This window comes from Chionomys nivalis, chromosome X, assembly GCF_950005125.1.
Source record: "Chionomys nivalis chromosome X, mChiNiv1.1, whole genome shotgun sequence".
Taxonomy (NCBI): Eukaryota; Metazoa; Chordata; class Mammalia; order Rodentia; family Cricetidae; genus Chionomys; species Chionomys nivalis.
In genome coordinates, this window is record NC_080112.1 from 67232974 (window position 1) to 67250269 (window position 17296).

The following is a 17296-nucleotide window of genomic DNA, read 5'->3' on the forward strand; positions in this document are numbered from 1 at the left end:
CATTATATTTTGAGTGGCAGATTCTAATGAACATGGCTCGGAACAATTCATGAGATGTTTGCCAAAGTTTTAACCAGTGTGCATTAAATTAACAATCAGATAGATTATTCACAGTATGAAGCCTTTTACCTGAAGGTTCAGATTTTTCTACAAATAGAACTTTTCTTACCATCATAGTCTTTCATATATGCCCTTCTGCTTAAATTTCTGTTGAAAAAAAATCTAAACTTGGAGAGTGGAGAGAAGATATGCTAATAGCTAACAAGCACATAAAACGCTGTACAAAATCATAGACATAAAATTGTTCAGCTCCTATACAAAGCACTAACAAGTCCTTTAAAAAGCAAAATACCAAGTTAACATGTGACTCTGCAATTCAATTCCTAGATATATAGTGAAAAGGGGTGGAGAGCTAAGCAGGTAAGAATGCTTGCCTCAAAAGCATGAGAACCTAAGTTCAAAGCTCCAGAAGCCACATAAAAGCTGGGCGTAAACATATGTGCCTATAATCCCAAAACTGTGGGCAGTGGATGGACATAGGAGGACTTCTGAACCTTGTTGTCTGGAAGCCTAGCTCCAAGGTCAATGAGAGAATGGGAATAAGGTAGAGTGACAGAGAAGGACACTAGGCATCCTCTTCTGACATCCATGTGCACACTCACACAAATGGAAACATATATCTCACACATATACAGCACCCATACAATAATTAAATTTTCATGAAGTGAAACTGGGATGCAAACGAGTACACACACACACTAGTAACAAGCACTGAAAGGTAGAGACAGCTCAAGTGTTTATCATGGATGTGTCGATTCAAAAACGCAGCTCTCACTTCAAAGGAAATAAGAAATAGTTTATTCTGGAGAGAAATATCAATGACCACAGACCAAGAATATCAATTTTTGTTACCTTAAATGCCAAGTTACAACATGGTAACATTTCCATAAAGTTATTGGAATAACACAACAGAGAAAGTCATAAATCGTCACACTTCAAATACACTGGAGGAAGCGTCAGGTGGCTGGGACATACCAAACAAGGGAAATCTTTTACAGCCCTCAGATGCTATCTGAGCACATTCTTAGCTTTTGAATTGGAGGAAGTTGACAGCTTACTAAGAATACATTTTAAAGGTTTTGACAGTCACAAAGGTACTAGGTTAGATTTAGGGGCGGACAGTAACTGTCTTTCAAAGGGACTAAAAATAGTCTAAGGTACTTTGGCTTTGGTCGGCATGTGACCTTGTAGAATCTTCACAGCATACCCAGGCATTATTAGATCAATCATAAAATATGAAATACTAAGTATGTGAATAAGTACATGAAATTCATAAGCAGTATTCTAAGTGAAAGGAAACTGTTATACACCATTGCATAATTCATCTGTATAAATCATTAGGTGGAGTGATATCATCTGTATTTTAATAAATAAAGCTTGCCTGAAGATTAGAGAGTAAAACAGCCCCAATGGTCAGCCTTACAGACCAGGCAGTGGTGACGCACAGCTTTAATCCCAGTAGCACGTTTACATAGAAACCAGGTGGTAGTGGTGCACATCTTTAATCCCATCCCTACAGAGGAATATAAAATGGGAGGAGACAGTTATCAGACATAGTCTCATTCTGAGATACTGGGAGGCAGGATCACCATTTCAGACTGAGGTCGAGATAAGAGCCAGTGGCTGGCTGTTTTGCTTTTTGGATCTTCAGGTTGAACCCCAATTTCTCTCTTGAGTTTTTATTAATCATGCCACAATCAAGTTCTAGAATATTGAGACAAGACAAATCACAAGAGCAGAAATAAGACAAGCTTTGTAACTCCTCTCCAGATTCCTAGCACTGAGCTGGCTTAGGTGGGAACACTGCCATGAGTTCAAGGGAGACCTGGGTTCCACAGAGAGACCCTGTCTACAAACAACAACAAAGTTACCAAAAAAGAAAAAGATCAATGGCTCTCAGGGAAAGGAAAAGGCCAAACTGCTCAACTGGTATGACACTGACTTCCAAGAGCAATGGAAACGTTTTGAAATTAGATAGGCCTGATACCCAGTAGCACCGCTGTTGTGCTAAATGCTACTCAGCTGCTCACGTTAAAAATGCTTACTATACAAATTCTATGTCAACAAGGAAGAATATAATATTAACACATGATAGTCATTTTATAATTATTCTGAAGAGGTAGAAGGTGTGTCCTTGTTAGAGTAGGTGTGGCCTTGTTGGAGGAAATGCATCACTGTGGAGGCTTTGAGGACTCATATATGCTCATGATACGGCCCAGTGGCGGACCACTACTTGTTTCCTGTAAGATGCAGGACTGACTCTCAGCTATTTCTCCAGCACCATGTCTGCCTGCACACTGCCATGTCCCACCATGATGATAATAAGTGAGCCACCCCAATTAAATGTTTTCCTTTATAAGAGCTGTCATGGCCATGGTGTCTCTTCACAGCAACAGAAACCCTAAGACAGAAGTTATTACCAGGGACTTGAGTACTGCTGTGATAGGCCTGAACATGTTTTTGTTTGCAGGAATTCGGACTTTGGTTCTTTGCGTGGAATAAGCCCTGCTTAATGGAACATACTAGTAGGAGTATGGAAGAGAGTGGTGCTGAGACCAATTTGATAAACTGTGAGGACTACCTCAAGAAGTTTCAGAGGAGAAGAATATGTGGCCTAGAGATCATTCTGCAGATATTTTGGTGAAGAATGTGGCTGCCTTTTGCCTAAGTCTGCCTGAGGCTAAAGTGAAGAGTTTCAGATTAATTCCACTGGCAAGGAAAAATCTCAAAATGGCCTAGTATAGACTCTGTTATGTAGTTACTAGGTTTAACTCTAATGAAGATTTATAATGAAAAGGAGTAAGCTGAGCAGGGTAAATTACCAAATGTAAAACTTAAGGAGAAAAGTAGTACCAAAAAGTAGGATGTGTTCAAGGAGATAAACAGATTAATAAGTGCGATAAAAACGAATGATGACCTCAGTACAACAACACCCCCCAGCTAAGTTTCCAACATATGAAAAAAAATTTAAAAAAAGCTTAGAGCCAGGTGTGTTGGCACACACCTTTAATCCCAGCAGAAGCTGGCAGATCTCTGACTATGAGGACAGCCTGGTCTACAGAGCAAGTTCTAGAACTTAGAACTTAGAAGCATAGGCAGTGAAGAAAATCATGAAAACAGAAAGCTGGTGAAGATGTAATTGAATGAGGTGGCTATATTTTAGCCCCAGCAAACAGCAGAAATTGGAAGCTTGAATCATATAGTTCTGGTTTTGGAATCAAGGACAGAAGAAAGGAGTTATGGTATTTGCTTCCATGCCTAAGGAAAGGTGTCCAGGCATGTGTCAGAGGTGTCCCTGAATGAAGGCCCATGAAGCTATGAAGGTTAAGCCTGGATTGTCTTGGAAACCTCAAGATACTAGAAATGCCAGAGTCATGGGTTACCTGCCAAGGACAGCTGCTAACAGAGAGTGGAACCAGCCCAAGGGAAAGAAATGCATTATAGTCAACAAAGCTGAAAGGAGTTGGAGATCTGAAGAGCATATTTAACAACAGACATGGAAATGGAGAGTTTGGAGTTTGTCCAGCTGGTTTTCAGTCTTGCTATGGTTCAGTATTTCCTCACTAAGCTCCCTTCCCTGTGTCTTAGAATGGTCATGTATATCCTATGTCCATTATATGTTAGAAGTATGAGATCTGCTTTTTGATTTTGATTTTACAGATGATTACAATTAAGAGATTTTATGAATCTCAGAAGAGACTTAGAACTTTAGACTTTAAATAAGTTTGATAGTGTTACACATTTTGTGGACTTTTGAGGTTGGAGTGAATGCATTTTGCATTATGATATGAGTTCAAGCCTTTGGGGCCCAGGGAGTGGAATGTGGAAAATGCCCTATGCAAAGGGAGTGGCACTATTAGGAGGTGTGATCTTGCTGGAGGAAATGTACCACTGTGGAGATAGGCTTTGAAGTCTCATACATGTTCAAGATACCACCTAGTGTCAGACCACTTCCTTTTGTCTGCAAGGGGTAGGACTCTCAGCTACTTCTCCAGGACCATATCTGCCTGCTTCCTGACATGTCCCACCATGATGATAATGCACTGAACCTCTGAACTGTAAACAAGTCACCCTAGTTAAATGTTTTTCTTTGTAATAATTACTGTGATCACGGTGTCTTTTCATAGCAATAGAAACCTTAATGAAGACAAAGGCATAGTTCATTATCCATCATGTCAGGAACCATAGAAGCACACAGGCAAATATGGTGGTGAAAAAAATAACTGAAAATTCTACATCCAGATATTCCCGCAGGAAGAGAAAGACTCTGAGCCTTGCATGGGCTTCTGAAACCTCAAAGTTTACCCCCAGTGACATACTTCCTCCAACAAGGCCACACCTACTACAAGGTTACACCTCCTAATCCCTCTCAAATAGTGCCACTCCCTGTAGCCAGAGGCTTTTCTGTCCTGCCCACCAGCTCCACAGTTGCTTATAAAATAATCACTCAGAGGCTATATATTAATTATAAATGCTTGGTTGATGGCTCAGACTTATTATTGGCTAGTTCTTATATAATATATACATACATATATATATTTAATTCATTTATATATATATATATATATATATTTAACTCATTTCTATTAATGTGTGTATCACCATGTGGTAATACTCTGATATCTTGATCCTTTGGCAGCTGCTGGCATCTCCCTTTATTCAGTTTGGCTTTTTCACCTGACTCTATACTGCTTGGCTATTGGCCAAATCATCTTTATTCATTAACCAATAAAAGCAACACATATTTGCAGTGTACAGAAGAACATCCCACATCATTTCCCCTTTTATGTCTAATTAAAAAGTAAGGTTTTAACTTTAACATTGTAAAATTACATATAACAAAACAGTTATTAAGTAAGAATTAGTTCCAATATCCAGTCTATTTGTATTTGACAAAATTAAGGAAAATATTCTATCATCTATTTTATCTTCATGAGTCTAAAGTTTTATATCTAATTTATCTTTTAACATAATGAAGGAAAATTATAGCTATCTAGTCTTCAACTCCATCAAGGACCCCATAAGGATTTAAAATACCTGAGTAAACAGTAAGTGCATTGTAAGCAACTTCTAAAACTCTAGAAGTGACAGAGACTGTCTGGTAAAGAGCAGGTTGGCCATGTGTGGCAGTAGGCCTCAGCTCAGTCATTTGGGATCAGACCATGTTGGGTTCCAGGTGGAGTGATAACTCACAAAAATCTATTTAACAATTTATTAAGGGGTAAAATGGAAAAACAAACTCACAAATACAGAACAAAATAGACACCACTGCTCATCCAGCTGCTGGTGTTCTGCCATTCTATCGAAGGGTAAAGAGGACCAAGTGCTTCTCCACTGCTTGCACTGGCTCTAAGCACCCAAGAGAGAGACTGGACAACCCTCCCCTCAGTTTTATCTGGTCATGTATTCAGAGAAAACCATGCCCATAGGGCTTGTTACCCCAAATGCCATTGGTTAAATGGATCGAACTCCCACAACAACTCCCTAACGACCAATCATTAAAATGTATGAGTCTATGTGCATGTTGTGATTACCATTAATGAATAAACTGCTTTGGCCTATATCAAGGCAGAACTTAGCTAAGCTGGGGGGGGGGATATACTGAATACTGGGAAAAAGAAGGCGGAATCAAGAAGCCATGTAGCCCCACCGGAGACAGACACCATAAGTTTGCCCAGTAAGCCACAGCCTCATGGTGATACACAGATTAATGGAGATGAATTAAGATATGAGTTAGCCAGAAATACGTTTAAGCTATTGGCCAAGCAGTATTGCAGATAATTTGGTTTCTGTGTGATTATTTCAGGGCTGAGCAGTCGGGAACAAACAAGCAGGCTCTTACAACAAGTATGTGGGCCATTTTTATTCAAATTACTACATGCATATACAAAGAATGCTGTATCTATGGATTCCATGTGGAGTCAATCAACTCTGAACCAGAAATATTCACTGAAATTGCATCTGTATCAAACTTATGCACACTTTTCCCTTGTCATTGCTAAATAATACAGAGGAACAACTAATTACATAGGACTTAAATTATACTATGTACTGTAAGAATTCTAGAGATGATTTAAAGTATAAACAATGGCATGCACAGGTTTGTATGAATACTATACTATTTCATATACAAGAGATAACAAAATATGTAGACTTTCATATCCATAAGGGGCCTAGAGTCAACCACTTACAGATACTAATGATAACTATTTATACATATGCATGTATATGTATAAATTTCTTAACATAGGAATACAATGAACATGAATTACATGTAAATAAGGATATGGATAAGAAATCAGAAATATATAACCATCACACTTAGTGAAATAACAGTCAAACAAAATTTTGTAGCTTCAGGTTCAGATACCTGATAGTAGAAAGAAAGACTGAGCTATTACAAAGGGGTTATTCCAATATGTGGAACATGGTGTAGAGAGTAAACTATGGTAAATGGCAGCCATATTTATTCAAAGAATGCAAAGGAAAAATAAAATTCAACTGAGAAAATGAAGACATCTAAGTCCCGCACTTGGCTATCATCATACTAAAATAATGGTAGCATATAATACAGAGAGCATATGGCAGTATTATAAAGAACTAAAAAGTTTAGTTCAAGATATAATGTGGTGGCTTCCCTTTGTCCCTGGCTCATTGGGCTACCAGGTGTCCCTGTGTAGGTGCTGAGAAGTTCCATCTAGACGGGTGAGTGTGTGCTATCCAGGGGCGCACTGTCCCAGAAGAGAGCACAAAACACCCTCCCCCAGCTCCTGCTGCAGGGCTGGCTTTCCTACACACGCCCTCCCCCCCAAGCCTGCCTTGTCTGCAAGGTCCTTTGCTGAGGATCAGCTTCCTGCTCCTACACTAAGGCTACCCACCCAGAGCAGTGAGTGCCTGACTAGCAGGCAGGCCTCCAGGTCACTGCGAGGGAGCCTGGGCCCCTGCTGCTGGAGCTGCAGTGTCTGCTGTGCTCTTCTGGAACCGCCCTGCCTGCCTCCTTCTTCCCTTGGTCCCTGGCTCATTGGGCTACCAGGTGTCCCTGTGTAGGTGCTGAGAAGTTCCATCTGGATGGGTGAGTGTGTGCTATCCGGGGCGGACTGTCCTGGAAAAGAGCACAAACCCCCCTCCCCCAGATCCTGCCGCAGGACTTTCTTTCCTACACATGCCCTCACCCCAAGCATGCCTTGTCTGCAAGGTCCTTTGCTGAGGAACAGCTTCCTGTTCCTACACTAAGGCTACCCACTCAGAGTGGTGAGTGCCTGCCTACTGGGCAGGCCTCAAGAACCCCCGAAAGGGAGCGCAGGCACCTCCAGCTTGTGCTGCAGGGTCGCCTGTGTTCTACTCAACCCCGCCCTAACCCCCACATTCAACCTTTTGTCCGCGGGTCATTGGACTACCAGGCATCAATGTTTTGGTGTTGAGGAGTCCATTTGGAAGGGAACGGTTCCTGCCCCTACACTGAGGAGATACACCCAGAGAGTTAGTCACAGCAAAGACTGGACCAAGACACCAGGCCTCTCCTGGCTCCATTTGAAGGAAGAGATGGGCAGGCGCCAATGCAAGAATTCCTCTAACAACCTGAAAGGCAATGTGACATCACCAGAATCCAGGAATCGCGAAATAAGAAGAATTGTACACCCTATTCCAGAAGAATTAGAAGAATTTGACTCAAAAGTGAATTATATGAAAATAATAGAGGACCTTAAACAGGAGGTGAAAAACTGCCATAAAGAAATAGAGATAACAAACAAAAAGGTAGAGGAAATGAATAAATCTCTCAAAGATACCCAAGAAAAACAAGAGAAACAAGAAAAAACAATAAAACAGGTAAGGGAAACGGTTCAAGACTTGAAGAATGAAGTGGAAGTAATGAAGAAAACAAACCAAGGGAAGGATGGAGATGGAAAATTTGGATAAACGAACAGGAAATACAGAGACAAGTACTACCAACAGATTACAAGAGATAGAAGAAAGAATCTCAGACACTGAAGATACCATAGAGAAAATAAACACACTGATCAAAGAAAACAGCAAAACCAACAAATTCTCATCACAAAACATTCAGGAAATCTGGGACACAATAAAAAGACCAAACCTAGATGTCCTTCAATGGAAGAATGGATGAAGAAAGTATGGAATATATACATATTAGAGTACTACTCAGCAGTAAAAAACAATGACTTCTTGAATTTTGCATACAAATGGACGGAAATTGAAAACACTATCCTGAGTGAGGTAAGCCAGACCCAAAAAGAGGAACATGGGATGTACTCACTCATATTTGGTTTCTAGCCATAAATAAAGGACATTGAGACTATAATTCGTGATTCTAGAGAAGCTAAATAAGAAGGTGAACCCAAAGAAAAACATATAAGCATCCCCCTGAATATTAACCTTCATCAGGCGATGAAAGAAGACAGAGACAGAGACCAACATTGGAGCACTGGACTGAAGTCTCACGATCCAAAGGAGGAGCAGAAGGAGAGTGAGCACGAGCAAGGAACTCAGGACTGCGAGGGGTGCACCCACACACTGAGGCAATGGGGATGTTCTATCGGGAACTCACCAAGGCCAGCTGGCCGGGGACTGAAAAAGCATGGGACAAAACCGGTCTCGCTGAACATAATGGACAATGAGGACTACTGAGAACTGAAGAACAATGGCAATGGGTTCTTGATCCTATTGCACGTAATGGCTTTGTGGGAGCCCAGGTAGTTTGGATGCTCACCTTAATAGACCTGGATGGAGGTGGGTGGTCCTTGGACCTCCCACAGGGCAGAGAAACCTGCTTGCTCTTTGGGCTGAGGAGGAAGGAAGACTTGATTGGGGGAGGGGGAGGGAATGGGAGGTGGTGGCGGGGAAGAGGCAGAAATCTTTAATAATTAAATAAATTAATTAATAAAAAAAAAGAAAAAAAAAGACCAAACTTAAGAATAATAGGGATAGAAGAAGGAGAAGAAGTACAGCTCAATGGTCCAGAAAATATATTTAATAAAATTATAGAAGAAAACTTTCCCAACCTTAAGAAAGATATTCCTTGGAAGGTCCAAGAAGAATACAGAACACCGAATAGACTGGATCAAATAAAAAAATCTCCTCGTCATATAATAATCAAAACACAAAACATACAGAATAAAGAAAGAATATTAAGAGCTGCAAAGGAAAAAGGTCAAGTTACCTATAAAGGTAAACCTATCAGACTTACACCTGACTTCTCTATGGAAACCATGAAAGCCAGAAGGTCCTGGATAGATGTACTGCAGAAACTAAGAGACCATGGATGCAAGCCCAGACTACTATACCCAGCCAAGCTTTCGTTCACTATAAATTGAGAAAACAAAATTTTTCAGGATAAAAACAAATTTAAACAATACGTAGCCACAAATCCAGCCTTATAGAAAGTAATTGAAGGAAAATCACAACCCAAGGAGTCCAACAATGCCCACAATAACTCAGACATCTAATGACCCTTCACCAGCACAACTTGAAGAAGGGAAACACACAAACTCTACTACCAAAAATAAGAAAGAAAGAAAGAAAGAAAGAAAGAAAGAAAGAAAGAAAGAAAGAAAGAAAGAAAGAAAGAAAGAAAGAAAATGACTGGAGTTAACAACCACTGGTCATTAATATCACTTAATATCAATGGACTCAACTCACCTATAAAGAGGCACAGGCTAAGAGATTGGATACAAAAACAGGATCCAACATTCTGCTGTTTACAAGAAACACACCTCAACCACAAAGACAGACATCTACTCAGAGTAAAGGGCTGGGAAAAGGTTTATCAAGCAAACGGACCTAAGAAACAAGCAGGTGTGGCCATAATAATTTCTAACAAAGTTGACTTCAAACTAAAATCAATCAGAAGAGATGGAGAGGGACATTTTTTACTCATAACAGGAACAATTCATCAGGATGAAGTCTCAATCCTGAATATCTATGCCCCTAATATAAAAGCACCCACTTATGTAAAAGAAACATTACTAAAACTCAAGGCAGTCATCAAACCACACACACTAATAGTAGGAGATTTCAACACTCTTCTCTCACCAATGGACAGGTCAATCAGAGAGAAACCTAACAGAGAAATAAGAGGATTAAGGGAGGTAATGAATCAAATGGACTTAACAGACATCTATAGAATATTCCACCCAAATAGGAAAGAATATACCTTCTTCTCTGCAGCTCATGGAACCTTCTCGAAAATAGACCACATACTCGATAACAAAGCAAACTTACACAGATACAAAAATATATTAGTAACCACCTGTGTCTTATCAGATCACCATGGATTAAAGTTAGAATTCAACAACAATGCTACCCCCAGAAAGCCTACGAACTCATGGAAACTGGACAGTCAACTACTGAAGAACACCTGGATCAAGGAAGAAATAATGAAATTAAAGTCTTTCTTGAATTCAATGAAAACGAAGACTCAACATACTCAAACCTATGGGACACTATGAAAGCAGTGCTAAGAGGAAAGTTCATAGCATTAAGTGCCCACTTAAAGAAAACGGAGAAAGCACACATTGGAGACTTAATAGCCCACCTGAAAGCTTTAGAAAAAAAAGAAGCAGACTCACCTAGGAGAAGTAGAAGACTGAAAATAATCAAACTGAGGGCTGAAATCAACAAAATAGAAACACAGCAAACAATCCAAAGAATCAATGAAACAAAAAGCTGGTTCTTGGAGAAAATCAACAAGATTGATAAACCCCTATCCAGAGAGAGAATACGCAAATTAACAAGATCAGAAACGAAAAGGGAGACATAACCACAGACACAGAGGAAATTCAGAGAATCATTAGATCTTACTATAAAAGCCTGTATGCCACAAAATTGGAAAATGTAAAAGAAATGGACACTTTTTTAGATAAGTACTATATACCAAAGTTAAACCAGGACCAGGTGAACAATCTAAATAGACCTGTTAGTCGCGAAGAATTAGAAGTTGTTATAAAAAAACCTCCCTTCCAGAAAAAGTCCCGGACCAGATGGTTTCAATGCGGAATTCTACCAGAACTTCCAAGAAGACCTAATACCTATACTCCTTAATATATTTCACAATATAGAAACAGAGAAGTCATTGCCAAATTCCTTTTATGAAGCTGCAGTTACTCTGATACCAAAACCATACAAAGACAGAACCAAGAAAGAGGCCAATCTCACTCATGAACATGGATGAGAAATTCCTCAATAAAGTACTGGCAAACTGAATCCAAGAACACATTAGAAAAATTATCCATTATGATCAAGTAGGCTTCATCCCACAGATGCAGGGCTGGTTCAACATATGAAAATAAATCAATGTAATCCATCATATAAATAAACTGAAAGAAAAAACCATATGATCATTTCATTAGATGCTGAAAAAGCATTTGACAAAATTCAACATCCTCTTATGATAAGGGTCTTAGAGAGATTAGGGATACAAGGGTCGTACCTAACTATAATAAAAGCTATTTATAGCAAGCCGACAGCTAACATTAAATTAAATGGAGAGAAACTCAAAGCTATTCCACTAAAATCAGGAACACGACAAGGCTGTCCACTCTCTCCAAACCTCTTTAATATAGTGCTTGAAATCTAGCAATAGCAATAAGACAACATAAGGGGATCAAAGGGATTCAAATTGGAAAGGAAGAAGTTAAACTCTCATTATTTGCAGACGATATGATAGTGTACATAAGCAACCCCAAAAACTCCAGCAAAGAACTCCTACAGCTGATAAACACCTTTAGTAGTGTGGCAGGATACAAGATCAATTCCAAAAAATCAGTTGCCCTCCTATACACAAAGGATAAGGAAGCAGAGAGGGAAATCAGAGAAGCATCACCCTTCACGATAGCCATAAATAGTATAAAATATCTTGGGGTAACTCTAACCAAGGAAGTGAAGGATCTATTTGACAAGAACTTTAAGTCTTTGAAGAAAGAAATTGAGGAGGATACCAGAAAATGGAAGGATCTCCCTTGCTCTTGGATTGGGAGGATCAACATAGTAAAAATGGCAATTCTACCAAGGGCAATTTATAGATTCAATGCAATCCCCATTAAAATCCCATCAAAATTCTTCACAGATCTTGAGAGGACATTAATCAAATTTATATGGAAAAACAAAAAACCCAGGATAGCCAAAACAATCTTATATAATAAAGGATCGTCTGGAGGCATTACCATCCCTGACTTCAAACTCTATTACAGAGCTTCACTATTGAAAACAGCTTGGTATTGACATAAAAACAGAGAAGTCGATCAATGGAACCGAGTAGAAGACCCTGATTTTAACCCACAAACATATGAACACCTAATTTTTGATAAAGGAGCTAAAAGTATTCAATGGAAAAAAAGAGAGCATCTTCAACAAATGGTGCTGGCAGAACTGGTTGTCAACCTGTAGAAGAATGAAAATAGATCCATATCTATCACCATGCACAAAATTCAAGTCCAAATGGATTAAAGACCACAATATCAGTCCGAACACACTGAACCTGATAGAAGAAAAAGTGGGAAGTACTCTACAACATATGGGTACAGGAGATCACTTCCTCCGTATATCCCCAGCAGCACAGACATTAAGGACAACATTGAATAAATGGGACCTCCTGAAACTGAGAAGCTTCTGTAAAGCAAAGGACACTGTCACTAAGACAAAAAGGCAATCCACTGACTGGGAGAAGTACTTTACCAACCCTGCAACAGACAAAGGTCTGATCTCCAAAATATATAAAGAACTCAAGAAACTAGACTTTAAAATGCTAATTCACCCAATTAAAAAATGGGGCACTGAACTGAACAGAGAATTCTCAACAGAAGAAATTCAAATGGCCAAAAGACACTTAAGGTCATGCTCAACCTCCTTAGCGATAAGGGAAATGCAAATTAAAACAACTTTGAGATACCATCTTATACCTGTCAGAATGGCTAAAATCAAAAACACCGAAGATAGCCTTTGCTGGAGAGGTTGTGGAGTAAGGGGCACATTCATCCATTGCTGGTAGGAATGCAAACTTGTGCGACCACTTTGGAAATCAGTATGGCGATTTCTCAGGAAATTTGGGATCAACCTACCCCAAGATCTTGTAATACCACTCTTGGGAATATACCCAAGAGATGCCCTATCATATGACAAAAGTATCTGTTCAACTATGTTCATAGCAGCATTGTTTGTAGTAGACAGAACCTGGAAACAACCTAGATGCCCTTCAATGGAGGAATGGATGAAGAAAGTGTGGAATATATACATATTAGAGTACTACTCAGCGGTAAAAAACAATTTCTCGAATTTTGCATGCAAATGGATGGAAATAGAAAACACTATCCTGAGTGAGGTTATCCCAGACCCAAAAAGAGGAACATGGGATGTACTCACTCATAATTGGTTTCTAGCCATAAATAAAGGACATTGAGCATATAATTTGTGATCCTAGAGAAGCTAAATAAGAAAATGAACCCAAAGAAAAACTTATAGTCATCCGCCTGGATAGGGGAAGTAGACAAGATTGCCGGGCAAAAAATGGGAACTTGCGGGTGAGGTGGCATGGGGCTAAGGGTAAATGGGGTAAGAAACGTGAGAAGGGGAGAATGGGAGGAGCTTGGGGGAATGGAATGATTGGGATATAGGAAGGGTGGATACGGGAGCAGTGAAGTATATATCCTAACTAAGGGAGCCATCTTAGGGTTGGCAAGAGACTTGACTCTAGAGGGGCTCACAGGTGTCCAGGGAGATGACCCCAGCTGGTACCTTGGGCAACTGAAGAGAGGGAACCTGAAATGACCCTATCCTATACTGATGAATATCTTGCATATCACCTTAGAACCTTCATCTGGCGATGGATCGAGATAGAGACAGAGACCCAATTTGGAGCCATGGTCTGAGCTCTTAAGGTCCAAATGAGGAGCAGAAGGAGGGAGAACATGAGCAAGGAAGTCAGGACCACGAGGGGTGCACCCACCCACTGTGACAGTGGAACTGATCTATTGGGAGTCCACCAAGGCCAGCTGGACTGGGACTGAATAAGCATGGGTTGAAACTGGACTCTCTGAACATGGCAGACAATGAAGGCTGATGAGAAGCCAAGGACAATGGCACTAGGTTTTGATCCTAATACATGAACTGGCTTTGTGGGAGCTTAGCCTGTTTAGACGCTCACCTTCCTGGACATAGATAGAAGACCTTCGTCTTCCCGCAGGGCAGAGAATTTGGACTGCTCTTCAGTATCGAGAGGGAGGGGGAATGGTGTGGGGGGAGGAGAAGAGGAGTGGGGATAGGGGGAGGAGAGTGGGGGAGGGGGCAATATTTGGGAAGAGGGGAGGGAAATGGGAAATGGGGAGCAGGTGGAAATTTTAATTAAAAAAGAATTAAAAAAAGCTGGAAAAAAAGATATAATGTGGTGGTACACAATTTTAATCCCAACACTTGGAGATAAAAGTAGGAAGGTTTGAATTCAAGGACATTCTCCAACTTTAGTGAGTTCAAGACCAATCTGAGGCACATGATACCCCATTAAGAAATATGGATTCTATCTTACCAAAAGCGATCTACAGATTCAGTGCAATCCCCATTAAAATGACATATGTAGAATGAACAATATTCAACTTCATATTGAAAAACTAAACAAGATACCTAAAGCAATCCTGAATAATAAAAGAACTTCTGGAGGTAACACCATCCCTGATTTCAAGCTGTACTAGAGAGCTATTATAATAACAACTGCACACTATTGGTATAAAAACAGAGAGGTTGACCAATGGAATTGAATCTAAGACCCAGAAGCAAATCTACATACCTATGGACATCCATTTTTTGATAAAGAAGCCAGAAATATACATTGGAAAAGGAAAGAATCTTTAACAAATGGTGCTGATCTGACTGTATATCCACATGTATAAGAATGTAAATTGAGACATATTTATCATCCTGCACTAAACTCAAATCTAAATGGATCAAAGACCTCAACATAAAACCAGATACACTGAACTCAATAGAAGAGAAATTGATGAAAAGCTTTGAATGTTTTGGCACAGGAGAAAACTCTCTGAACAGAACACCAATAGTAAAAGTACTAACAACCACAATTAATAAAAGGGACCTCATGAAATTGAAAAGCTTCTGAAAACAAATGACACCAACAATAGGACAAAATGGCAGTCTACAGAATAGGAAAAGATCTTCACATCCGAAAGAGGGCTTGAAAAAAATGGCCTCCAAATGATGAAAATGGTGGTTTGAAAGAAAATGGCCTCCAAAGAAAATGGCACTATTAAGAAGTGTGGCCTTGTTGGAGTAGGTATGGCCTTGTTAGAGGAAGTATGTCGCTATGGGGGTGTTCTTTAAGGTCCCCTATGCTCAAGCTATGCCCAATGTCACAGACTACTTCCTTTTGCTTAAGGGTCAAGATGTAGAACCTCTTCCCCAGCCTGCATGCCACCAAGTCACACCCTGATGATAATGGATTAAATCTCTGAAACTGGAAGCCACCTCAATTAAATGTCTTTGCTTTATAAGAATTGCCATGGTCATGGTGTCTCTTCACAGCAATAGAAACTTTAAGATAGGGCTAATTTTCAAAATATGTAAAGAACTTAAGAAACTAGATATCAACAAATAAAATAATCCAATTAAAAATGTGGTACAGATCTAAACAGAATTCTCGACAGAAGAAACTGAAATAGCTAATAAACACCTACACTTAAAGAAATGTTCAACTTTTTTAGAAATCGGAGAAATGCGAATCAAAACAACTCTGAAAATCCATCTTACACCTGTCAGAATGGCTAAGATCAAAAAACAAGTTTTTGATCATGCTGGAGAAGATGTGAAACAAAGAACACACTACTCTACTGCTGGTAGGAGTGCAAACTTGTACAGCCACTTTGGATATCAGTATGGTGGTTTCTCAGAAAAACCAGGAATCCATCTACCTCAAGACCAAGCTATACCACTCCTGAGCATATACCCAAAGGACCCTCAATCTTAACACAAAGACACTTGCTCAACTATGTTCATTGTAGCTTTACTCATAAGAGCAAGCAACTGAAACAACCTAGATGTCCCTCAAGACATGGGTAAAGAAAATGTGGTATATTTACACAATGGAGTATTACCCATCTGTTAAAAAAATACATCATGAAATTTGCAGGCAAAAGAATAGAATTAGAAAAAAATAATTCTGAGGGAGATAACCCAATAACAGAAAGAAAAATAGCATGTACTCACTTCTGAGGATATTAGCTATAAAGTAAAAGATAATCGTATACAATCCACAGACCCAGAGAGTCAAAGTAACAAGCAAGACTCAATGGGGGATGCATGAATCTCCCTGGGAAGAAGAAAATAGATTTTTCAGATAGACTGGAGGCAGGGGGTGGATGGGAACAGAAGGGATTGGCAGCAGTGGGAATGAGAGTACAAAGAGAGATGACTGGAACTGGGGACATTTGTGGGGGGCAAGGTAGAAACCTAATAATGGAAGCTCCCTGGAATGTATGAGGGTGACCCTAGTAAAGATTCCTAGTAATGGGGGATACAGAGTCTTAAACAGATTATATTCTGTAACCAGGCAAGTCTTTCAGCAGAGGAACTGGAACACCAACCCAGCCACAAACCATTTGACCTACAATTTATCCTGCATGCTAGATGTGCTGAGATAAAGTTGCCACAGAACCTGTGGGAGTGGGAAGTAGAGGGGGAGAGACTGGAAAGAGATGAGGGAGGGGAAACTGAGGTAAGATGTAAGATAAGAGACAAGAATAAATAAAAAAGAAAAAATATGGATTCCAAACTAAGTTCTATTGAACAAGAGGGGAGAAGTTTACAAGAAAATGTGTGAACACAAACATATCTAGATTATAATTGACAGGCTTTAAGTGTATTTTTATAGCAGGATACCCATGGCCATATTGGGACAGTCATCATTCTAATTAGGAAAAAAATGCCACACCCTTTAGTAAACACTCTCCATTAATCTATTACCATAGACTACCACTAATCTAGATTCCCTGTGTATTACCCAAATAGAGAAAATTTATACAAATAAAAGCCTACCTCATTTGATGCTACTTTGTGGTGCTGGAGATCAAACCCAGAGCTTCAGACACAGTAGGTAAGTCACCAATAATTGAACTATACTCAGAGCCCTGCAATTGGTATTTTTATCACAGTTTTCTTTCAGTTAGTATAATGTCTTCAAAATTCTTCCATATGTTACATGTCGCACTTTTATTGCAGAAAA

General features: G+C 39.6%; 1 protein-coding gene across 1 annotated transcript in view; it reads right to left on the reverse strand.

Moving 5' to 3' along the window:
* Ophn1 (oligophrenin 1) overlaps positions 1-17296 on the reverse strand; it is a 333717-nt gene that overhangs the window by 82329 nt on the left and 234092 nt on the right. The window lies entirely within an intron of this gene.